This window comes from Cetorhinus maximus, chromosome 18 (genome assembly GCF_964194155.1).
Source record: "Cetorhinus maximus chromosome 18, sCetMax3.hap1.1, whole genome shotgun sequence".
Taxonomy (NCBI): Eukaryota; Metazoa; Chordata; class Chondrichthyes; order Lamniformes; family Cetorhinidae; genus Cetorhinus; species Cetorhinus maximus.
The window spans coordinates 80,220,886-80,247,625 of record NC_135896.1 but is presented as its reverse complement, the minus strand read 5'-3'; the positions used below and the strand labels follow the sequence as shown (position 1 = coordinate 80,247,625).

Sequence of the window (26,740 nt, the reverse complement as noted above, 5' to 3'; positions counted from 1 at the left end):
TGCTGAGGGACACACTAAAGTTTGGGCCAGCTCTCGCAAAGACACAATGGGACAAGGACCCTCAGCCATAGTACACCGAGGGGAAACTGAAAAACCCATGAAATGAACATTGTAAACATTAACAGTTGTTTCGGAGTATATTGATGAAAAAAGAGGCATGCTATCAAAGTTTTTTGTCTTGCACTCATCAGGACTGCGTGCAAGAAATTACCAATAGCCAAGGGTAACAACAATTTATACTACATGAGAAGAGAGTGCTGATTGGTTGGCAAGTGGACTCTGATTGATGGAGGCTTTGCCATGGAGAATGCAGCATGGAACAGTTAATGGCCCAGCTTTTTTCAAATTCAAACCGGGCAGGTCGACTCTGATTGATCAAGGCATTACCCTGAGGAATGAGCCAGGGAATAATTGTTCCCCAAGCTTTTGTTTAGTTGAAAAAATATTGAAAAGGTTGCAAATATTGACTGTAATTGTAAATGTAGTAAGTAACATACAGTATTGGAAAAAACTGAGTTGTTTAGCACTTTATGTAATGTCAACTTTGAATGGTCATGGACATTACATGTGCTTTTATAAATTTTATAAATAAAGTATACTTTTAGAAAAAGTAAGTTATAAACTGGGAGAAAGGTAGATCTCATTATAGTAAATGAGAAACACCAGGTAGAGCAAAATTCCTATCTAACCAGAGAAGCAGGTAATCTCATTTTTATTGTAGCTATTACCTTTGATGGTAAGACTGTTAGCAATCAGATTTGTTAACTGCTTTGTCGTGTGACAATAACATTCCTGCTTCTCTGGTGAAGCAGAGCCTGTCAAAACAACTGCCCCTAACATTCTAAAGTGCTGCATGCATTTGTGTATGGATTAGAAATAATAGTTTGCACTCATATAGTGTCTTTAAAGTAGAAAAACATCCCAAAATGCTTCACAGAAGCATTTTTTAAAAAATTAGTCATTTGGAGGGACAAAGAAATGAGTTTAAAGGAGGTTTTTAAATGGAAAAGAAAGAAGTGAGAAGGTTTAAGGACGGTGTTCCAGAACATGAGGACCAGGCAGCTGAAGGCACAGCTGTCAATATAGGAATCGGGCCAGACTCAATTAAAAACAATTCCCAAGCTAATTATAAAACTCTAGAAGCAAATCAAAGGCTTTCCAAAGCATAAATTAAGTTCAAATTTACCATTATTGTGAATGAAGGACAGACTTGCTTGAAACAACTCAAACGTTATATCTTAACTTATTGCCGCCTTAGCTTAGCCTCTGCTCCTAGTCCTGCAGTGTCGAATGGTAAGTGCATGGTAAATCCAGGGCCATTGTCACTGACCTCACCCAGAAAATCAAACTTGCCAGCAGGGAACACAACAGCTGCTATTGAGATCAAGTGATGTTTGGCGCACATGGCACTCCTCTCCCATTCCTGTCCTGATTCTCTACAGGTAACCCCAGACTGGAGAGGGAGAATGGTGGGCTGTATGCAAAAGGCAGATATCAGCTGGTGTGCTTTTGAGGAGGGATTCTCAGACCAACCCACCAACATGTGCCAGTGACTCCAGGGACAATGCCCGAGAGCCACTAAGAATTTAAAAAGAGCCAATGTCTCTGAACAGCAAGGAGTATTCAGAGGACACACCGCAGATTGAGCACTGACTGCTGCTTCTTCAGAATCAGGACAATATGGCCATTAATCACAGCTGGACTCACACCGCAGGCTCCTCAGAGCTCCCTCCCACAAAACAAGCACAACGCCCTGCCAGAGGGGAGGCCGGAGACAGGGGTTTGGTCAGGAAGTTCTAGCAGATTCCTCCCATCGATGACACAATGTGGTTCCTTTACACAGTGCGTCCCTGCAAGGGCGTCCGAGAGAAAACTCAACAACAACAACTAACATTTATAAAGTGTCTTTAACGTAAGGAAACACCCCAAAAGCATCTCACGAGCATTATAAAACAAAGTATGTCCCCGAGCCACATAGGAGATACTAGGTCGGGTGACAAAGCTTGGCAAAGAGGTAGGTTTTAAGAATTGCCTTAGAAAAGGCAAGAGAGGTAGAGAGTGTAGGGAGGGAATTCTAGTGCTTCGGGTCTAGGCAACTGATGGCATGGCCACAAATGCTGGAGTAATTATGATTGGAAATGCACAAGAGGCCCGAATAAGAGCAGCACAGGTATCCAGGAAGGGTTGGGGGGTAGGAGAGGTTAAAGGGATGGGAAACGACAAGGCCAGAGTGACTTGGAAACAAGAATGGGAATTTTAAATTCAAGAGGCTGCTTAACCGGGAGCCAATGTAGGTCAGCGAGCACAGGGCGATCAGGGAATGGGACTTGATGTGAGTTAAGACATGGACAGCAGAGTTTTGGATAACCTCATGTCTGAGAAGGGTAGAATGGGGGAGACCAGCCAGGAATACATTGGAATAGTTGAGTCTGGAAATAACGAAAGCATCGATGAGAGTTTCAGCAGCAGATGAGCTGAGACAAGGCCAAGTCGAGGTAGAAATAGGTGATCTTAAGAGATGGCCCGAATATGAGGTCGGAAACTCATCTCAGGATCAAATGTGACACCAAGCTTGCGAACAGCTGGCTTAATCTCGGACTGTTGCCGGGATGGAGTCAGTCATCAGGGAATGGAGTTTGGAGCAGGGGCGAAAATAATGGCTTTAGGTTTCCTAATATTTAATTGGAAGAAATTTATGCTCACCCAGTACTGGATGTGGGATAAGCAGTCTAATAATTTAGCAACAGTGAAGGAGTCGGGAGAGGTGGCGGTGAGACAGAGCTGGATATCACCAGTGTGCAATGGGTGCAAGCAAGGGAGAAAATACATTTTTGAAGGAAACTTCCCAACAGTAGAGTTAGGTAACTATACTGCTCAGTTTAGCTCTGAGAACTGAGAGCACAAAAAAAGTGTAAAACAAAGGTTGGAGAGAGTGAAATCATGGTACAAAAAGTTAGCTTTGATGGATTGCACAGCAGGAGCTGAAGAAAACAGTAGGGCAACTCTCAGCCTGGAACTGACAAACAGACAACATTTTGAGACAAAAACAAAAATACCTGGAAAAACTCAGCAGGTCTGGCAGCATCTGTGGAGAGGAGCACAGTTAACGTTTCGAGTCCGAATGACCCTTCAATAGAACTAAGTAAAAATAGAAGAGAGGTGAAATATAAGCTGGTTTTTTTTGGGGGGGTGGGGGGGGGGGTGACAAGAAGAGCTGGATAGAGGGCCAGTGATAGGTGGACATAACCAAAAGATGTCACAGACAAAAGGTCAAAAAGGTGTTGAAGGTGGTGATATTATCTAAGGGAATGTGCTAATTAAGGGTAGAAAACAGGACGAGCAAGGTACAGATAGCCCTAGCAGGGGTGGGGTGGGGGGAAGGGATTGAAATAGGCTAAAAGATAAAGATAAAACAATGGATGGAAATACACTTAAAAATAATGGAAGTAGGTGGGAAAAGAAAAATCTATATAAATTATTGGAAAAAACAAAAAGGAGGGGGAAAATCAGAAAGGGGGTGGGGATGGAGGAGAGAGTTCATGATTTAAAATTGTTGAACTCAATATTCAGTCCGGAAGGCTGTAAAGTGCCTAGTCGGAAGATGAGGTGCTGTTCCTCCAGTTTGCGTTCAGCTTCACTGGAACAATGCAGCAAGCCAAGGACGGACACGTGGGCATGAGAGCAGGGTGGAGTGTTGAAATGGCAAGCGACAGGAAGGTCTGGGTAATGCTTGCGGACAGACCGAAGGTGTTCTGCAAAGCGGTCACTCAGTCTGCGTTTGGTCTCTCCAATGTAGAGGAAACCACATTGGGAGCAACGAATGCAGTAGACTAAGTTGAGGGAAGTGCAAGTGAAATGCTGCTTCACTTGAAAGGAGTATTTGGGCCCTTGGACGGTGAGGAGAGGGGAAGTGAAGGGGCAGGTGTTGCACCTTCTGTGGTTGCATGGAAAGGTGCCGTGGGAGGGGGTTGAGGTGTAGGGGGTGATGGAGGAGTGGACCGCGGTTTCCTCTACATTGGAGAGACCAATCGCAGACTGGGTGACTGCTTTGCAGAACACCTTCGGTCTGTCTGCAAGCATTACCCAGACCTCCCTGTCACTTGCCATTTCAACACTCCACCCTGCTCTCATGCCCACATGTCCGTCCTTGGCTTGCTGCATTGTTCCAGTGAAGCTCAACGCAAACTGGAGGAACAGCACCTCATCTTCCGACTAGGCACTTTACAGCCTTCTGGACTGAATATTGAGTTCAACAATTTTAGATCATGAACTCTCTCCTCCATCCCCACCCCCTTTCCGATTTTCCCCCGCCTTTTTGTTTTTTCCAATAATTTATATAGATTTTTCTTTTCCCACCTACTTCCATTATTTTTAAGTGTATTTCCATCCATTGTTTTATCTCTACCTTTTAGCCTATTTCGATCTCTTCCCCCCACCCCAGCCCCACTAGGGCTATCTGTACCTTGCTCATCCAGCTTTCTACTCTTAATTAGCACATTCCTTTAGATAATATCACCACCTTCAACACCTCTTTGTCCTTTTGTCTGTGACATATTTGGGTTATGTCCACCTATCACTGGCCCTCTATCCAGCTCTTCTTGTCCACCCCCCCACCCCCTAAACCAGCTTATATTTCACCTCTCTTCTATTTTTACTTAGTTCTGTTGAAGGGTCATTCGGTCTCGAAACGTTAACTGTGCTCCTCTCCGCAGATGCTGCCAGACCTGCTGAGTTTTTCCAGGTATTTTTGTTTTTGTTTTGGATTTCCAGCATCCGCAGTTTTTTGCTTTTATCTTAACATTTTGAGTCATTTTCACAGGCTCTGGGTTTTAATCCTTTGACAAAACCCAAAATCAAAATATTTTCCTCCATTTGATTTCTGCTCTTTCTACACTATTCTTTATTCTGGAGCTGTTTGCTGATCTTTGTTTTCTATAAATCTTATCTCCTCTCTGCTGCTATATTCTGATGTCCTTGCCCCTGCCAAATGTATAAACCCTCCCTCACAGTACTAGTTAACTCCCCTGCGAGGGCATTGGCCTCAGTCCTGTTCAGGTGGAACTTGGCAAACTAGCATAGATCCCTCCTCGCCGAAAACATCTCAATGCTCGAGGAACTGAAAGCCCTCCCTCCCGCACCACTCCTCCAGCTACACATTCACTTGCACTGTCTTCCTGTTTCTGTACTCTCTAGCACAGGGGTGGGGAACCCACCATCCATGGGCCCATTGCTCAATTTCACCTGGCCCGCAGCAAGATTTCTAAAAATATAGACCTATGACAGTAGCGCCTTCAAAATAGCATTCAACGTTGTTGTTATGAACTTGCTTTGGATAAAAACATGAGCTAACTTGCTATAATAATACTTAACAATATTCAAATTCAGCCATCTCATTGAAACAGCAGGTGAGTTGGACATTTCTGCATTCTCTCTAAAAAAATAAACTAAATTAAGTTGATTTTTGTGTGTCTGTGGCCCGCGACTGATTTTGTCTATGCGCGAAAGGCCCGTGATAAGAACAAGGTTCCCCATCCCTGCTATAGCGTGTGGCACTGAGCGATTACCACTTTTCAGGTCCTGTTTAATATTTTCCTAGCTCTTGAAACTCTTCCTGTAGGTCTTTAGCCCTTTCCCTATCTATGTCACTGGTTCCAGGATGGACAACTTCTAGCTCTTCCCCTTCTCCTTGCAGAACATCCTGCACACATTCAGTGATATCATTTACCTGGTACTAGGGACTCACGTATGTTTCAGAAACAACTATCTCCCTATCAAATCATCTCTAACAACTGTATTTCTATACTTAATGTCCTCTGTGCAGTGGGGCCTACCCAGGCGTTGTGGATTTGCATCTGACGGCACTCTCTCAAGCTGACTAGTATTCCACACTGACCTTATCCTCATCATCTACTTGTTGATGACGCATCTGTCCATAACAGCCTTGGTATGAGTGCCCACCACACAGTTCTTGTACAGACCAAGTCCCAACTTCATGCTGAGGGTAATCCCCCATGGCATTGTGTGGCACTACCACCATGCTAAGCAGGTTGATCAAAAACAGATCTAGAGGTTCAAAACTAGGCATCCAGAAGGCACTGTGGGCCATCAACAGCAGCAGAATTGTGTTCAGCCATAATCTGTAAACTCATGGCCCAGCATATCCCTCACGCTATCATTACTGTCAAGCCAGGTGACCAACCCTGGGATAATAAAGAGCGTAGAAGAACATAGCAGGAGCAGTACCAGGCGTACCTAAAAATGAGGTGCCAACCTGGTGAAATTACGACACATATCTACATTCATGCTAAACAATATAAGCAGGGGGTCATAGACAGAGCTAAGTCATCCCACAACCAATTGATCAGATCAAAGCTCTGAAATCCTGACACATCTAGTGCAAAGGGGGTAGACCATTAAACAACTAGCAGGAGGAGGAGTATCCATAAACATCCCCATCCACAATGATGGCGGAGCCCAGCACATGAATGCAAAAGACATGGATGAAGCATTTGCAATCATCTTCAGCTAGAAGTATGGAGCGTATGTTCGATTTCAGCCTGATCCTGAATTTCACATTCTCTCATATACCAGACTTCAGCTAAGTTTATTCGCTGCTTGTGATGTAAAGAGTTGGCTGAGCTCACTAGATACAACCAAGGTTTCTGGTCCTGACAACACTCTGATGGTAATGCTGAAAAGCTGTGCTCCTGAACTAGTCACGCCCTTGGCCAAGCCATTCCAGTACATCTACAGCACTGGCATCTAGCCCACAATGTGGAAAATTGCCCAGGTATATCCTGTTCACAACAAGCAGGTGTTATGATATGGCAGGTGATAATTGCCAGGCTGACCAAATCCCAATGGGAAATTTAGCCAAGCTATCACAATGATTTGCAATTTGTATTTTTATTACAAGAAACTTTGTGCAGTAAAGAGTCCACTACCACTTCTGGAGATTTTAAAGATTAAATTAAAACATTTATTAACAAAAGGAAAGAAAACTTAAATACACAAGATAATAGTTACACAATTAAATTTAGTCTTTCAACATTTCCCAAAAGATTTCTATTTAGCTAAACTCCCAAATAAACATCCTTTTCCAGGCAACAGTTGAAATAGATTCTTAATCTATAAAACATCCAAAAATATTACTACAAGGGACTCACTGTTGCTATAAAGGAGGGATTTCACAGCTTCTCTCTGCCTCGCACTCAACAATGGAACTCGAAGGCTTATAACACCATTTTCCTTGCTTTCTGGAACAAGCAAGCACTTCTCAGGGGTGGCAAGAGACTTTTTTTTTTCCCACAAGTCTGTCTTCGCACAGCCCACCTTTCAAGGTCTCGCACAGCCACTCACTGTACAGCTTTCAATCTTTCCTTAAATATATTTCTCCTCTTTTGATCTTTAAATCCCATTGTTTCAACCTTTCTTTAGAAGTTACTTTTCCCAGAATATTAAAATCTTTCATGTTTCCATCTTGTTTTGCTTTTGAGTCAATGATATCCCCACTACCTGTTTACCTATGAATTCCTGCAAGATGCAACCATTTTCCTTGGTACCTCCTAGCTCCCTTTGAAATTCAAACAATCTATCAACTTATCTACAAATGTGAATTTTCGCCCATTTCCATTTCAAAATGCCTGCTTTTACACCTAACCCCTTTGATGATATAAACCTTGCAGTCTGACTGTCTTCAGTTTAATTAAATTAGTCACATGCACGCACACACATACACACACACACATGCACACGCCTACTTCAGTATCTCATAGTTTGTAAGAACAAAAATTATATTTTCTTTACACAATCTGGCTAATTAGTGCCTCATCAGTGTACTCACGATCATCAGCAAAGTGGCGGTAGGTCTTATTCACAGTGTATTCAAGTAGCACTTAATAACCAATAACCTGCTCACCGCTGTCAGCTTGGGTTCCACCAGGTTCACTTGGCCCCAGACCTCATTACAGTCTTGGTCCAAATATGGAGAAAAGAATTGAATCCCAGAGGCAAGGTGAGGGTGACTGCCCTTGACATAAAGGTAGCATTTAACAAAGTGAAGCATCAAGCAACCTTAGCAAATTGAAGTCAATAGGAACCAGGAGGAGAATTCTCCACTGGAGGTTGTAATCATATCTAGCACAAAGGAAGGTGGTTGTGATTGTTGGAGGCAAATCATCTCAGCCCCAGAATATTGCTGCAGGAATTCCTCAGGGTAGTATCTCAGGCCCAATCATCTTCAGTTGCTTTATCAATGACCTCCCCTCCAACATAAGGTCAGAAGTGTAGTTATTGGCTGATGTTTACAGTGTTCAGTTCCACTTGCAACCCCTCAAATACTGAAACAGTCCATGTCCACATGCATTAAGATTTGGACATCACGCATCCCTGGGCTGATAAGTGATAAGTAACATTCACACTACACAAGAGTCAGACTATCTCCAGCAAGAGAGAGAATAACCTCCCACTGACATTCAACCAAAATCACCTCCATCAACATCCTTGGGGTTAGTCACATCCTTGGGGGGTAGCCACATACCAACTGAACTGGATCAGTCACATAAACATATCAGAGCAGGTCAGAGGTTGGGTATTCTTTGGCAAGTGGCTCACATGCTGACTCTAAAAGTCTCTCTCAAGGCACAAGTCAGGAGTGTAATGAAATACTCTCCATGTACCCAGATGAGTGCAACTCCTACAACTCTCAAGAAGCTTGACACCATTCAAGGCAGAGCAGTCTGTTTGATCAGCAGCTTAGTCATCACCTTAAACCCCAAGGTTACAGAGTGTACTATCTGCAGGATGCACTTCAGCAACTCAATGGTTTCTTCTCATGACACCTTCCAAATTGAAGGCCTTCACTCCCTCCTGCTTCCCAAACTATTTTCCAATGTGCCCCTATTTTGACACTTGAAAATAAACGTGACTCCAGAGATCAACAAAAACAAAACAGCAATAAAGCAGCATAGTAAAATTCGGTATATAATTATCAAAGTTTGCATATTATGAATCAACACATAACAATACATCATATAAATCTGAAAATGTGTTCTTAAAGTACTTTGTAAAAATGCAAATATTTTAAGCACTCATGTAGGTTTCAGCCAAACTCTCTATATTTCCACATGACAGAAGACACAGTGAAGCCCCTCTCCCTTCTCCACGCCCCCCACAGTAATCAGCCCCTTTCCAATTCCCCCACACGCACAGTAATCATCCCTTCTCCTCTCCGTCACTCCCCCATACACAGTAATCAGTCTCTTTTCCTTACACACACAGTGATCAGCCCCTCTTCCACCACCAAATCTCCACCCCCAGCCCCCCTCCCCCCAACTTTTGGTCTAGTTGCCGGTGCCCACAGAGCAGAGTTGACTTGGGACTATGATGTTATTGCTATTACAGAGACTTGGTTGAAGGATGAACAGGATTGGCACATAAACGTTCCAGGATTTAGGTGTTTCAGGCAGGATAGAGAGGGATGTAGAAGAGGTGGGGAGTTGCACTGCTGGTTAAGGGGAATATCACAGCTGTACGACAGGAGGACACCTCGGTGGGCTCATGCAGCGAGGCAATATGGGTAGAGCTCCGGAATAGGAAGGGTGCAGTCACAATGTTGGGGGTTTACTATAGGCCTCCCAATTGCCGGCGGGAGATTGAGGAACAGTTATGTAGGCAGATTTTGGAAAGATATAAAAGCAATAGGGTTGTTGTGGTGGGTGATTTTAACTTTCCCTATATTGACTGGGAATCACTTAGTGCTAGGGGTTTGGATGGTGCAGAATTTGTAAGGTGTATCCAGGAGGGCTTCCTGAGACAATATGTAGATAGTCCAACTAGGGAAGGGGCAATACTGGACCTGGTATTAGGGAATGAACACGGCCAGGTGGTCAAAGTTTCAGTAGGGGAGCATTTCGGGAAAAGTGACCATAATTCAACAAGTTTCAAGGTACTGGTGGATAAGGATAACAGGAGTCTTGGGTTAAGATGCTTAATTAGGGGAAGGCTAATTATAACAATATTAGGCAGGAACTGAGGAATCTAGACTGGAGGCGGATGTTTGAGGGCAAATCAACAACTGATATGTGGGGGCCTTTCAAACGTCAGTTGATAAGAATTCAGGACCGGAATGTTCCTGCTAGGATGAAGGATAAGCATGGCAAGTTTCAGGAACCTTGGATAACGAAGGATATTGTGAAATTAGTCAAAAAGAAAAGGGAAGCATTCGTGAGGGCTAGAAGGCTGGGAACAGATGAAGCCCGTGGAGAATATAAAGAAAGTAGGAAGAAACTTAAGCAAGGAGTCAGGAGGGTTAAAAGGGGTCATGAAAAGTCACTGGCAACCAGGATTAAGGAAAATCTCAAGGCCTTTTATACATATGTAAAAAGCAAGAGGGGAGCCAGGGAAAGGGTAGGCCCACTCAGGGACAGAGGTGGGAATCTGTGTGTGGAGCCAGAAGAAATGGGAGAGATACTAAATGAATACTTCTCATCAGTATTCACCAAAGAGAAGGACTTAGCTGTCGATTTGTCTAGGAAGAGTGTGTAGATAGCCTGGATCATGTTGAGATCAAAAAAGAGGTGTTGTTAGGCGTCTTGAAGAATATTAAGGTGGATAAGTTCCCAGGGCCAGATGGGATCTACCCCAGAGTGCTGAGGGAGGCAAGGGAGGAGATTGCTGAGGCTTTGACAAAAATCTTTGTATCCTCACTGGCTATGGGTGAGGTCCCAGAGGACTGCAGAATGGCCAATGTTGTTCCATTGTTTAAGAAGGGTAGCAGGGATAATCCAGGAAATTAGAGGCCGGTGAGCCTTACGTCAGTGGTAGGGAAATTATTGGAGAAGATTCTTCGTGACAGGATTTACTACCATTTGGAAGCAAATGGGCGTATTAGTGAGAGGCAGCATGGTTTTGTGAAGGGGAGGTCGTGTCTCACTAACTTGATCGAGTTTTTCGAGGAAGTGACAAAGATGATCGCGATGGAAGGGCAGTAGATGTTATATACATGGATTTCAGCAAGGCCTTTGACAAGGTCCCTCATGGCAGACTGGTACAGAAGGTAAAGTCGCACGGGATCAGAGGTGAGCTGGCAAGATGGATACAGAATTGGCTTGGTCATAGAAGACAGAGGGTAGCAGTGGAAGGGTGCTTTTCTGAATGGAGAGCTGTGACTAGTGGAGTTCTGTAGGGATCAGTGCTGGGACCTTTGCTGTTTGTGGTATACATAAATGATTTGGAGGAAAATGTAACTGGGCTAATTAGTAAGTTTGCAGACGACACTAAGGTTGGAGGAGTTGCAGATAGTGAAGAGAATTGTCAAAGGATACAACGGGATATAGATCGGTTGGAGACTTGGGCGGAGAAATGGCAGATGGAGTTTAATCCGGACAAATGCGAGGTAATGCATTTTGGAAGGTCTAATACAGGCAGGAATTATACAGTAAATGGCAGAACCCTTAAGTGCATCGACGGGCAGAGGGATCTGGGTGTACAGGTCCACAGGTCACTGAAAGTGGCAACGCAGGTGGATAAGGTAGTCAGGAAGGCATATGGCATGCTTGCCTTCATTGGCAGGGGTATTGAGTATAAAAGCTGGGAAGTCATGCTGCAGCTGTATAGAACCTTGGATAGGCCACACTTGGAATATTGCGTGCAATTCTGGTCGCCACATTACTAGAAGGATATGGAGGCATTGGAGAGAGTGCAGAGGAGGTTTACCAGGATGCTGCCTGGTCTGGAGGTTATTAGCTATGAGGAGAGGTTGGAGAAACTCGGATTGTTCTCACTAGAGTGACGGAGATTGAGGGGCGACTTGATAGAAGTTTACAAAATTATAAGTGCATGGACAGAGTAGATAGTCAGAAGCTTTTTCCCAGGGTGGAAGAGTCAATTACTAGGGGACATAGATTTAAGGTGAGAGGAGAAAACTATAGAGGAGATGTGCGGGGCAAGTTTTTTATGCAGAGGGTAGTGAGTGTCTGGAATTCGCTGCCAGAGGAGGTAGTGGAAGCAGGTACGATAGTGGTGTTTAAGAGGCAGCTTGACAAATACATGAATAGGATGGGAATAGAGGGATATGGACCCCAGAAGTGCAAAATATTTTAGTTGACGGGCAATATGATCGGCGCAGGCTTGGAGGGCCGAAGGGCCTGTTCCTGTGCTGTGCTTTTCTTTGTTCTTTGTTCTTGACAGCCCAGGGTAAACAGACAGGAGCAGAAACATAGTAAAGTTTGAAGTCGCCACTCACCTTCCCAACTCAGCCTCACTGTCAGTCACTGAGTTACACTTGCCTGCCTCTGCCTGTACCAAGTCAGTGCGCAAACATCGCCGGACTGGCTTAGCACTTGCTGCTAAGAGTATTTTCTGAAGTTAAAGAGCACTTTGGGCTCACCGTCTGCCTGTGCTGTTTGGCACCAACAGCCAGAGAGTCCAGGGCTGTCCCGCCAGAGTCTCCTTTCCACAGTCGCCAATGTTGCCCCAGAGGAGGGGGAACTCACAACCCCAAATATTTATCTCTGTGATCCCAATGGAGATCACAGCCCACAGTTTGGGAACCCTTGACCTAGAAGGGCAAAGACAGCAGGTGCATGAGAACACCAGCATCTCCAGGTACCTCTCTATGTTACACACCATCTTGACTTGGATATATATCGCCATTCCTTCACCAACACTGGATCAAAGCCCTATAACTCTGTACCCAACAGCACTGGACAACTAGGAATGGGCAATAATGCCAACTTCGCTAAGAGCCGCCATATCAGGAGAATGAGAATATTAAAAATAACACTTACTCGCATGTTTGTCGGCGAGCGCAATAAGACTGCTTGAAATGTCTCGTCTCCGGTAGAAACAAATGCACTTTGCTTCCACATTGCCATTGACAGTCTGAAATAGTGAACAGAAAGGGCACGAAGGATAATTAGATCACACAGATGCTGCAGTGAAATTGCGAATAGGCCAGGCTCTGAAGACAACTGGCACATACAATGTTAGTGTGAAGCACTGAACAGTAAGGGAGCTGAGGTTCCTTGTCCCACACCAATGTGACCTGCTGGTAACTCACTGAAGTGACCATTCTTCACAGGTACATATTCGTGAGCTGACCATTCAACCATGGAAGCCACACACTCTGTCCTCACTTCACAGAAGGTAGTCCTTGGGAAACAATGAAGAACAGGAACTATGCCTTATTTGATTTTTTTTCCTCATCTCAGGGATACTAGCGCGCGTTATTCCTTCCCCCAGCTCTGTTCTGCACCGGGTCTGGCTGGAATCTGCTAACTCAGCACTAAGTCAGGACAAACATCTGGAAAGGTGGAGTTCAATAGAACACAAAGCAGCTCCTCTGTCTGTCAGGGGCTCAAATAACCCTCAAGCTGAAGTGCAGAGCATTTCGAAACTCAGAGCTTCAGTCTGTGCTGAGTTTATCCTGTCACTGGATGTCTTGTACTACAACAACAACTTTCATTTATATAGCACTCTTAATGTAACAAAACAGCCCCAGGCACTTCACAGGAGAGATTTTGGAACAAAATTTGACACTGATCCAAGAACACAAGAGATAGGAGCAGGAGTAGACCATGCGGCCCATCGAACCTTCTCCGCCACTCAATACAAACATAACTGATATTGGGTTTAAACTCCACTTTCTTGCCTGCTCCTCATATCCCTTGATTCCCTGAGAGACCAAAAATCTGTCTATTTCAGCTTTAAAAATTCCGATGGAGAATTCTCAACCTTCTGGGGTAGAGAATTCTAAAGATTCACAATCATTTCGGTGAAGTCATTTCTCCTCATCTCAGTCCTAAATGATCAGCCCTTATTCTGAGACTGTGCCCCCATATTGTATATTCCTCGACCAGCAGAAACAATGTCTCAGCGTCTACCCAAATCAAGCTCCATCAGAATCTTGTATGTTTCAAGGAAATCCCCTCCCCACTCTTCTAAACTCCAGAGAATATAGGCCTAATTTACTCAGCCTCCCATTATAAGACAACCCCCTCATCTCAGGTACCAATTTAGTGAACCTTCACTGTACTACCTCCAATGCAAATATATCCTTCATTAAATATGAAGGCCAAAACTGCACACAATATTCCAGATATGATTTCACCAAAGGTGAAGTTCAACAGAACACAAAGCAGCTTCTCTATCTGTCAGGGGCTCAAATAACCCTCAAGCACAGATTCACCAAAGCCCCGTACAATTGTAACAAGACTTCTTTTATTCCTGTATTCCAACCCCTCTACAATAAAGGCCAACATGCCATTTGACTCGTAAATGCTTGCTATATTGGCATGCTAAATTTCTGCTCTCCTTGTGCGAGCACACCCAAGTCTATGTGGACATTAGCATTTACATCTTTCACATCTTTCAAAAAATATTCAGCTTTTCTATTCTTTCAACCAAAGTGAATAACTTCACACTCCTTCACATTATACACCATCTTCAATCTTGTAGCCTCATATCAACATCCTGAGGGCTACCATTGATCAGAAACTGAACTGGACTAGCCATATAAATACTGCGGCTACAAGGGCAAGTCAGAGGCTAGGAATCCTGTGACGCCCCAAAGCCTGTCCACCATCTACAAGGCACAAGTCAGGAGTGTGATGGAATACTCTCCACTTGCCTGGATGAGTGCAGCCCCAACAACACTCAAGAAGCTTGACACCATCCAGGACAAAGCAGACCACTTGATTGGCACCACATCCACAAACATTCACTCCCTCCACCACCGGCAAACAGTGACAGCAGTGTGCACCATCTACAAGATGCACTGCAGGAACTCACCAAGCCTCCTTAGACAGCACCTTCCAAACCCACAACCACTACCATCTAGAAGGGCAAGGGCAGCAGGCAGATGGGAATGCCACCACCTGCAAGTTCTCCTCCAAGCCACTCACCATCCTGAATTGGAAATATATCATTGTTCCTTCACTGTCACAAAATCCTGAACTCTCTCCCTAACAGCACTGTGGGTGTACCTATACCACATGGACTGCAGCAGTTCAAGAAGGCAGCTCACCATCACTTTCTCAAGGGCAATTAGGGGTGGGTCAATAAATGCTGGCCAAGCCAGCAAAGTCCACATCCCAAGGACCTACCCAGGTCGAGGTGAGAGAGGAGATAACTGGTATACTAGAAGAACTTACTGTTGGAAAGGCTATCTTTACTTAAAATAGATAAGCTACCAGGACCGGATGAGATGCATCCAAGAGTACTGATGGAAGTGAGAGTGGAAATTGCCAAGGCACTAGTGATAATCTTCCAGTCTTCCTTAGACACAGGGGAGATGCCAGAGGACTGGAGAACTGCAAATGTTGCACCCTTGTTCAAAAAGCAGTACAAAGATAAAGCTGGCAACTACAGACCAGTCAGTTTGACCTCAGTGGTAGGGAAACTTCTGGAAACTATAATACGGGATAAAATCAATAGTCACTTAGACAAGTGCAGGATAATTAAGGAAAGCCAGCATGGATTCATTAAGGGAAAATCATGTTTAACTAACTTACTGGAATTTTTTGAGGAGGTAACAGTGAAGGTTGATAAGGGAAACGAGTTGATGTGGTGTATATGGATTTTCAAAAGGCATTTGATACAGTGCCACACAACAGGCTTATGTGCAAAATTCAAGTTCATGGAATAAAAGGGAAAGTAGGTACTTGGATAAGAAATTGGCTGAGTGACAGGAAAGTAGTGATAAATGGTTGTTTTTCAGATTAGAGGAAGGTTTGTAGTGGAGTTCCCCAGGGGTGTTGGAACCCTTGCTCTTCCTGATATATATGAATGACCTAGACTGGTGTTCAGGGCATGATTTCAAAATTTACAGATGATACGAAGGTTGGATATGTTGTCAACTATGATGGGGATAGTCTTGAACTTCAAAAGGACGTAGACATGGTGGATTGGGTAGACAAGTGGCAGATGAAATTCAATGCAGAGAACCATGAGGTGATTTGTTTTGGCAGGAAAAATATGGCGAGACAGTCCAAAATAAAGGGAGAGCCTCTAAAGGAGGTGCAAGAACAGGGGGACCTCGGTGTGTATGTATATAGGTCATTGAAGATGGCAGGGCATGTTGAGAGAGCAGTTAATAAAGCATATAGTATCTTAGGCTTTATTAATAGGGGCACTGAGTACAAGAGTAAGGAGGTCATGTTAAACTTGTATAAGACATTAGTTAGGCCTCATCTGGAGTACCGCATCCAGTTCTGGGCGCCATACTTGAAGGAGGATGTGAAGGCTTTGGAGAGAGTACAGAGGAGATTCACAAGAATTATTCCAGGGATAAACAGCTGTAACTATGAGGATAGATTGGAGAGGTTGGGGCTGTTTTCCTTGGAGAAAAGAAGGCTGAGAGGAGACTTGATAGAGGTATTCAAGATCCTGAGGGGTATAGACAGAGTAAATAGTGAAAAACTTTTCCCACTCAGGAGTAGATCAAGAACCAGAGGCACAGATTCAAAATAATTGGCAAAAGAAGTAAATGTGATGTGAGGAAAAACTTTTTCACCCAGAGGGTGGTTGGAGTCTGGAACAAACTTCCTGAAAAGGGTGGTGCGGGCAGGTTCGATCGAGGTATTCAAAAGGGAATTGGGTTGCTACCTGAAAAGAGAGAATGTGCAAGGTTACGGGGATAAGGCAGGGGAGTGGGACGAGGTGGAATGCTCTTTCGGAGAGCCAGTGCAGACTCAATGGGCCAAATAGCCCCCTTCTGCACTGTAAATATACTGTGATACTGTGAAATCTTGTTGCCCACTCACTTAACCTGTCTATTTCTCTCTGCAGCCTGTGTCTTCCCCACAGCTTATCTTGCCACCTAACTTGGTGTGATCAGTAAACTTAGATCATTATTCTTTGTTTCTTCATGTAAGTCATTAACATAAATTGTAAATAGCTGAGGCCCCAGCACTGATCTTTGTGGCACTCCACTCGAACTTGAAAATGCCCTGTTTGTGTCCGCTCTTTGATTCCTGTCCATTAACCAAACCTCTATCCGTACTAATATATTACCTCCAACTCTGTGGGCCCTTATCTTGCCTATTAACCTTTTGTGTGGCACCCTATCGAATGCCATTTGGAAATCCAGATATACTACATCTGCTGGTCCCCCTTTATCTTCTCTACCAGATATATCCTCAAAAAATTCTAATAGATTTCTCAAACAGGATTTCTCTTTTGTAAAACCATGTTGATTTGTTCTAATCATACTATGCTTTTCTAAATACATTGTTAAGACGTCCTTAATAATAGATTCCAGAATGTTCCCAATAGCTGATGTTAGGCTAACTGGCCTGTTGTTCTCTGTTTTCTCTCTCTCTCTCCTTTCTTTAAAACCTGTATTACATTTCCCAACTTCAAAATTGATGGGACCGTTACTGAATCTAAGGAATTTTGGAAAATCATAGCTAATGTATCAACTACCTCTGTAACTATCTCTTTTAGAACCTTAGGATGCAAGCCATCAGGCAGCAGAGATTTGTCGGATTTTTCTCCATTAAGTTTCACCAATACTTTTTCTCTGCTGATATTAATTGCTGAGCTTTCTCACACTTTTTAAACTCTAGGTTACCCTCTATTTCTGGTATGCAACTTGGGTACTGTGAAGGCAGACACAGGGCATTTGTTCTATGCCTCTGTCATTTCTTCAATCCCATGATAATTTCTCCTGTCTCTGCTTCTAAGAGTCCAATGTTTATTTTAGCTACTCTCTTTTTATATACTTATAAAAAATTTTGCAATCTGTTGTTATATTGCTGGCTAGTTTACACTTATATTCTAATTTTTCCCTTTTTAATCAACTTTTTGGTGGTCCTTTGTTGATTTCTAAAACACACCCAGTCCTCAGACTTGCTACTATTATTTGCAACCTGTTGGGAAAGCCATATCTTCATGAACTGGACTTTTCTTTTTAAATATGAAAAGATATTGCATTATTTGGACCTTTGGATGCTGACCTGCAGTGTTTTTTTTAAAAAGTCATAAGTTCACCTTGAAATTGTCAACAAGCATGCCTTTTCCAAGAAATCACCTGATTAGCATGGTCCTCGAGAGGGGAAAGAGCTGTGTGCTTGTTTGCATTGCAGTTACTTTTAATTGATGGCAAAAGAAAACTGGTTTAAAGGCAAAAAGCTAGTGAGTTACAGTAAATCACGTGACTGGGATGAGCTTTAAATTTTAGACTTGTTCAGTTGGGATTGAACTGAGAATGTATAAGCTACCCAACTCACCTTCTTGCCTGAAATAAAGTTGCTGGCAGTATCCAGCTAAGAATCCTTAGCTCATTGGAGTTTGTCTGTTTTTTCACAAAGCTGAGAGGCTGAGAAGAGGGATTGACCCAGTTATATTTTATGCCAGGGCGGAGCTCCATTGGTGAGAACCTCCAAACGTCTACCGGGACCACATGAGGGAGCTCCAGATCGACAGCGTCAAGACCCTGCGACCTTTATCCTTTATTTTGAGAACTCCTATCCTCTAAAGCCCATCTCTGCAGAAAGACCCCATTTCTTTGTCCTTTGTTTGTTTGTGTGTGTGTGCATGCTCGGGTATTTTTAAAAGGGATAGATAGTTGTACTTCCAGAGTACAATTGTGCGTTGACCAGTTCTTCCAACTTGTTTTTAAAAATGTTTTGCTTATAATAAATCAATCATTCTGAGTTTATTGAAAGAAACCAAGTTAAAGTCTCTTTTATCCTGGGTCTAACAGTAACGAAGGAAAATAATTCGCCATTTTGGTGAGTGAATTAAACTTTTAAACTAATGGTGCTGCCTGAGGAGTAGTGGGGCTCAATCCCACCCCAGTCATAACAAATCTTATAAGCCTCTTCTTTTAATCAATTACGTTTCTTAACTTCCTGGGTGAGCCGCGGATGGGTCTGTCTTATTAAGTTTTTGTTTTTCAATGGAATATATTTTGGCTGAACATTCTGAATTGTTTCTTTAAATGTTACCTGCTGTTTATTTATTGCTATACCTTGTAGTCCATTTAACTAAATCAACTTTAGCCAGCTCTCCCTTCATACCTAAGTAATTGGCTTTGTTTAAGTTTAAGGTTCTTGTTTGTGATTGGGGTATGTCACTTTCAAACTTAACATGAAATTCAATGGGAATATGATCACTATTTCCCAGTGGAACTTTTGCCATGGCATTACTGATTAACCCTGCTTCATTACACAATACTAGATCTAAGATAGCTTTTTCCCTAGTCAGTTCCACAATGTATTGTTCCAAAACATTCTACAAACTCATCTTCTGGACCATTCTTGTCAATTTGATTGTCCCGGTCTATATGAAGATTAAAGTCCCCCACAATTATTACATTGCCTTTGTTACAAGCTCCAATAATTTCTTGTTTAATGCTGTTTCCAATGTTACAACCACTGTTAGGAGGCCTATAAAGAACTCCCACCAGTGCTTTCTGACTGTTGCTATTCCTGATTTCCACCCATACTGATTCCACTTCATGATCTTCTGAAGCCAGATACTTTGTCGCTAATGTCATCATTTACTATCAGGGCTACCCCATCTCCTTCGCCATTCTATTTGTCTTTCCAAAATGTTAAGTACCTTGAAATATTTATTTCCCAACCTTGAGCATCTTGTACCCAAATTAAAATCAGGGATGCACAAAATTCCAAAATTGGAATTCCGAAGAGTTCCGAAGAAGAGTCATATTGGACTCGAAACGTGAACTCTGTTTCTGTCTCCACAGATGCTGCCAGACCTGCTGAGTTTTTCCAGCATTTTCTGTTTTTTATTTCAGATCTCCACCATCTGCAATATTTTGCCCTTATTCCAAAATTGGAGATGCACATTGATCTCAGAGAGTTGTAGGGCCAGAGAAAGTTACAGATAGGCAAGGGTGAGGCCAAGGAGCAACTTAAAAACAAAGATAAGTATTTTAAAACTGAGGTATTGCTGGACCAGAAGATGTAACAGATGAGAAAGTACAGGGGCAGAGTGTGAATGGGACCTGGTGCAAGTTCAGATATGGGCAACAGAGCTTTAGATGAGCTCAGGTTTATGAAGGGTGGAAGATGGCAAGCTGACCAGAAGAGTCTTGAATATTCTAATCTTGAGGTAACAAAGGCGTAGACAGGTGGCTCAGCGGCAGATGGGCTGAGGCAGATTCGGAGACCGGCGATGTTACAGAGCTGAAAGTAACCCATCTTGGTGACAGGCCAGATGTGGTTGGAAGGTCAGCTCAGGTTCAAACATGATACCATTGTTGCAAACTGTCTTGTTCAGTCTCAGACTTTTGTCAGAGAGGGAAGGATGGAGTCATTAGATGGGGAAAAGAGTTTAGCATGAGGACCAAAGACAATGGCTTCAATCGTCCCAATATTTTATTGGATCGGCCAAACAAAGGAGGAGGTGGTGTCAGAGGGGCAAGTCAAGGTGTGGTTACCCAATCACTGGCTATATTATACACTCGAGAAGGTTCCAGAACCAATCCCCAGTCCATGCTGATGGCAACAGGTTCGACATGTATTTTGATGACACTCAGCTCTACCTTACTTCCTCTCTTGACCTCTGCACTGCCTCTGATCTGTCACACTGCTTTTCCAACAAAGTACTGGATAAGCAGAAATTTCCTCCAACTAAATATTGGGAAGGCTAGAGCCATTGCCTTCAGTATCCATGCCCTAAGCTCATATTCCAATCCCTCCTTGGCCACTGTCAGAGGCTGAGCCAGATCGTTCACAACCTTGGAGTTGTATTTGTCTCCAAGATGATCGAGCTCCCGGCCACATTTTCGGGGCATCAATAAGATGCCTACTTTCACCATTGCAACATTATCCAATTCCAAACTTACCTCAGTTTATCTGCTGCTGAAACCCTAACCCATGGCTTTGTTACCTCCTGACTTGACTATTCCTGTGCTCTCCTGGACAGCCTCCCATATTCTACCTTCCATTCCCTGACTAGCATTTCCATCCCTCTCCCTGGCAACTGTTTGAAACTGAGCCAGACCATTTCCTAACCTTAAAGTTGTACTTGACTCTGAGATGAGCTTCCAAACATATATTTGCTCCATCATCGAGCCTGCCTATTTCTCTCAGTTACATTGGTAACTCCCACCCTGCCTTAGCTCATCTGTGGCTGAAACCCTCATTAATGCCTCTGTTGCCTTTAAACTTGATGCTTCCAATGCGTTCCTGCCCAGCCTTCAATTCTCACTCTCGTAAATTACCAATCTTTGCTGCCCATATCAAGACACTAAGTCTTGTTCAGCCATCAGCCTTGAAACCACTGTAGATCAGCAAGCACAAGTCCAACATCAATTTAAAAATCCTCAACCTTGTTTTCAAATCCCTCCACGGCCCCACCCCTCCATATCTCCAACCTCCTTCTGCCCTACAAGCCTGAGATCTCTATGCTCCTTCAATTCTGACCTTTTAGAATCATAGATCATTGCAGCACAGGAGGCGGCCATTCGGCCCATCATGTCTGTGCTGGTTCCCCCAAGGAACAATTCACGTACTGCCTCTTCCCCACTCTCTCCCGACATGATCACCCTGTTGCCTTTCAAAGAGAAACAACTTCCTCTACAACGCCATCTCAAAATTTCAACTTCCTCTCTTCTGGTCTTCATGACACTGCTGCATATGTCCCTGCCTATAAGGGCCTTGGCTTTGAAGTTCATTCACAGCATTTTGGGTGTCGCTAGCAAGGTCATCATTTATTGCCCATCCCTAATTGGCCTTATGAAGGTGGTGATGAGCCACCTTCTTGAACTGCTGCAGTCTTTGTGGTGAACAGTGCTGTTCAGGGAGGAATTCCAGGATTTTGACCAATTAACAATGGAAGAGCAACAGTATATTTCCAAGTCAGGATGATGTGTGAATTGGAGGGGAACTTGCAGCAGGTGGTATCCCCCATGCCCCTGATGTCCTTGTCCTTCTAGGTGTTATAGGTTGCAAGTTTGGGTGATGCATCTTGTAGATCGTATACATGGCAGCCACAGTACGCCACTGGTGGAGGAAGTGCTTGATTAGAGTGGTGAGTGAGCTGCTTTGTCCTGTATGGTGTCAAGGTTCTTGATTGTTGTTGCAGAAGCACTCATCCAAACAAATGGAAAGTATTCCAACACATTCCTGATTTCAGCCTTGTAGATGTTGGAAAGACTATGGAGAGTAAACACGTGGATCTCTTGCCCATGGAATTTCCAATTTCTGTCCTGCTGTTGTAGCCGAACTTTTTATATGGCTGGCTCAGTTCAGTTCCTAGTCAATGGTGCCTGCCCCATAAGGATATAGATAATGGGGAGAAATGGACAATGGTAATTCCATTGAATATCAAGGGGATGTAATTATTACCTGGGACTTGCAGTGACACAAATGTTACTTGCTACTTATCTGCCCAAGCCTGAATGTTGTTCAGGTCTTGCTGTATGTGGACACGGAATGCTTCAGTATCTGAGCAGTTGCGAATGGTTGTGAACACTGTGAAATCATCATCGAGCATCCCACTTCTGACCTTATGATGGAGGGAAAGTAATTGCTGAAGCAGCTGAAAATGATTGGGCCTGGGGCATCAATGAGCTATTTACTAGTTGGTAAAGTGCTACACCATAGCACCATCAATGACCCCATCAATCTCTTTACTGGTAAGACTGATGGGGCAGTAATTGGCCAGCTTGGATTTGTCCTGCTTTTTCTGGACAGGACTTACGAAGGCAATTTTCCATGTTGTCAGGCAGATGCCAGTGTTGTAGCTATACAGGAACAGGTGTGGTTAGCGATGGACTAGCTTTGGAACACAACTCTTCAGCACTATAATCAATGTTGTCAGGGCCCATAGGCCCATTCTGTGTGCTCACCGTTTCTTGATATCCTGTGAAGTGAATCAACTTGGCTGAAGACTGGCATCTATGATTCTGGTGACCTCAGGAGGATCAGCACTTCTGAAGATGGTAACAAATGCTTCACCGTTGACTGCAGAGCTTTGATCTGGTCCGTTGGTTGTGGTTCTCTGAGCTCTGTCAAAAACATGTTGCTCCCACTGTTCAGAATGCATGTTGTTCTGTGCTGTAGCTTCACCAGGTTGGCTCCTCATTTTTAGATACACCTGGTGCTACTCCTGGTGTGTTCTCCTACACTCCTTACTGAACCAGGGTTTGTCCCCTGACTTGATAATGGTAGAGGGATATGCCATGCCATGAGGTTGAAGCTTGTAGTGCAATATAATTCTGCTCCTGTTGATGGCCTACAAGCAAATCAGTTTTGACCTGATCTGTTCTCAATCTATCCAAAGGTGTCCTCAGTGCAAAGAAAGGGCTCTGTCTCAACAAAGACTGTGTGCTGGTTATTCCTACCATTATTTTCATGGATAGATGCATCTGTGACAGATAGATTGATGAGGTCAAGTAACAAATGCACCACACAAGTGCCGATCAATGACTATCTCCAACAAGAGAAAATATAATCATCCCCCCTTGACATTACCATCACTGAATCCCCTGTCATCAAGATCCTGCAGGTTGTCATTGATCAGGTTCTTATCTGGACTAGCCATATACTGTGGCTACAAGAGCAGGTCAGAGGCTGAGAATTCTGCGGTGAGTAACTCACCTCCTGACTCCCCTAAGCCTGTCCACCATCTACAAGGCACAAATCAGGAGTGTGATGGAATACTCTCCACTTGCCTGGATGAGTGTGGCTCCTAAAACACTCAAGAAGCTTATTATCTTCCAGAACAAAGCAGCACTCCTGATCAACACCTTAAACATTCACACCCTCCACCACTAGCGCTCAGTGGCAGCAATGCATACCATCTAAAAGATGCACTGCAGCAGCTCACAAATGCTTCTTCAAAAGCGTCTTCTCAACCCACAATCTTTATCGGCTAGAAAGTAATGGGCACCTGGTGTTTGCATGGCAACAACACACTTGTAAACTCCCCTCCAAACCACAAATCAGACTGAATTGGATCTATATCGCCGTTCCTTCACCATCACTGAGCCAAAAACCTGGAGCTCCCTTCCAAACAGCACTGTGGGTGTACCTACACCAGATGGTCTGCAGCAGTTCAAGAAGGTGGCTCACCATCACCTTCTCAAGGACAATTAGGGATAGATAACAAATGCTAGCCTTGCCAGCGACTCTCACATTCCAGGAACAAATTTAAAAATGTGCATTTCCTCTTATTGGTTCTGCTATAAGCCCAGTTTGGCATCTATGTAATTGACGACTCAGCAAGCTCGGTCAGTCCCGCCTCTACCAAGCCGCTTTTGGTGAGGGACATTGAGGTCCTCCATACAAACATACAAATTAAGAGCAGGGGTAGCCCATCTGGCCCCTTGAGCCTGCTCCACCATCCAATAAGATCATCGCTGATCAGATTGTGGCCTCAACTCCACATTCCACCTACCCACACCCCCATTACCTTTGACTCACTTGTTAGTCAAGAATCTATTTACCTCTATCATAAAAATATTCACTGACCCTGCCTCAACCCCTTTCTGGGGAAGAGTTCCATAGATTCATGACTCCAGAGAAAGAATTTCTTCTCATCTCCGTCTTAACTGGGAGATCCTTTATTTTTTAACTGTATTCCGTGGTTTTAGTTTCTCCCACTAGAGGAAACATCCTTTCAACATTCACCCTGTCAAGTCCCCTCAGGATCTTCTATGTTTCAATAAGATCATCTCTCATTCTTCTAAACTTCAAAGAATACAGGCCCAGCCTGTCCAACCTTTCCTCGGAGGATAAGCACCCACCCCTGGTGTCAGTCAAGTGAACCTTCTCTGAACTGCTTTTCTAATGCATTTATATCCTTTCTTAAACAAGGACACCAAAGCTGTACACAGTACTCTAGATGTGGTCTCACCAATGCCCTTTACAACTGTAGCAAAACATCCTACTTTTACATTCCGTTCCCCTTGTAATGAATGCCAACACTCCATTTGCCTTCCTAATCACTTGCTGTACCTGCATACTAACATTTCCTGATTCATGTACCAGGACGCTCAGATTCCTCTGTACCTTAGAGTTCTGCAATCTCTCTCCATTAAAATAATATGCTCCTTTTCTATTCTTTCCGCCAAAGTGGACAAGTTCACATTTTTCCACATTATATTCCATCTGCCAAATTTTTACCCACTCACTTAGCTATCTATGTCCCTTTGCAGACTCCTGACGTCCTCTTCACAACTTACTTTCCTACCTATCTTTGTGTCATCAGCAAATTTATCAATCAGGCATTCAGTCCTTTCATCCAAGTCTTTGATATAAATTGTAAATAGTTGAGGCTTCAGCACTGATCCCTGTGGCACTCCATTCATCACATCTTGCCAACACATCTTGTAAAACCATGTTGACTCTGCCTGATTGCACTGAAATTTTCTAAGTGCCCTGTTTTAAATCTCCTTAATAATAGATTCCAACAATTTCCCTACGAGAGATAGCAAGTTGATCCGGCCTGAAGTTTCTACCATTCTGTCTCCCTCCTTTCTTGAATAGAGGAGTCACATTTGCTATTTTTGAATCTGATGGGACCTTTCCCGAATCTAGGGAATTTTGGAAAATTAAAACCAATGCATCTACTCTCTCAGCAGCCACTTCTTTTAAGACCCTAGAATGAAGTCCATCAGGACCTGGGACTTGTCAGCTTATAGTTCTAATAATTTTCTCAGTACCCTTTCCCTGGTGATTGTAATTGTTTTAAGTTCATCCAACCCTTTCACCTGCTGATTCACAATTACTTCTGGCATGTTCTATGTATCCTCTTCAATGAAGGCAGATGCAAAACATCTGTCCAATTCATCTGCCATTACCTTATTTTGCATTATAAATTAGACATTCTCACTCCCTAGAGGACCAAAGCTCACTTTACTTCCACTTTTCCTTTTTAAATATTCTTACTGTTTTTATATTTCTAGCCAGCTTTCTCTTGTACTCTAATTTTTCCCTCCTTGTTAATCTTTTTGTCATTCTTTGCTGTTCTTTATATTCTGTCCAATCTTCTGACCTGCCACTCATCTTTGCAGAATTATACGCTGTTTCACTTAATTTGATACTATCTTTAACTTCTTTAGTTAGCCATGGTATTGAGTGTGTGCAGGACAAATCATGATGCTTCCACTTCAGATGTGCATAGTTAAAGGAGCATTGATAGTAAATCTGCTGTAATGATTAAACTCTTAGAAAGTTTAGAAATTTTGTAAGTCTTTAAAGGACTACAGTAATATTCTTGTTTACACCTGGAATATGCAGCATTGAAAGACCATAACACTGCACAGATCATCTAAAAGCTGATAGTGAAGCTTGCTAATGCAACAGAATTTCAACTTGCAGATTATTACCTTGTTCAGTTCCTCTATTCTTCTTATCAAGAATGGATTGCTTGAAGAATTTTCAAAAAAGACGTAATCTGCGAAATAAAAATAATTCTTACTCAGAGAAGGGCAAAGCCAGCTACTTGCACATCCAACTGAACATCTAGCTTGCGAACATTTAGAAGTGCAGCACTACAAAGATTTGCCTGAATAATTTTATGGAAAATCCCAGATGAGCTACATCATGTGACAAGAATCACCATTGGGTTATTCCATCGCAACTCAAATAAAACACTTCAAAGCTGTAATCATATCTTGGATTGTAACAAGCCATCTTCTGGTTTAGTTGGGAGGGCTTCCATTACATCAATGCTTCAGGATCCAAAAATGGGTTGAGGAAACATAACCTCAATGCTCAACTGCTCAGTAGCTGTGACTGCTTTAAACTTAGTGATGTCTTTA

The 26,740-nt window shown here is 43.2% G+C and overlaps 1 protein-coding gene across 3 annotated transcripts in view; it reads right to left on the bottom strand.

The window, feature by feature from the left end:
- mta1 (metastasis associated 1) overlaps positions 1 to 26,373 on the bottom strand; it is a 136,352-nt gene extending 109,979 nt beyond the window's left edge. For all 3 annotated transcript variants that reach the window (XM_078563044.1, XM_078563045.1, XM_078563046.1), the window contains exons 1-2: positions 26,306 to 26,373; positions 12,789 to 12,882 (exon numbers count right to left, since the gene is read on the bottom strand). The gene's annotated coding sequence lies outside the window, so the exon portion shown is untranslated. The remainder of the gene's footprint in view (positions 1 to 12,788; positions 12,883 to 26,305) is intronic.
- Between the last annotated feature and the right edge of the window lie 367 nt (positions 26,374 to 26,740).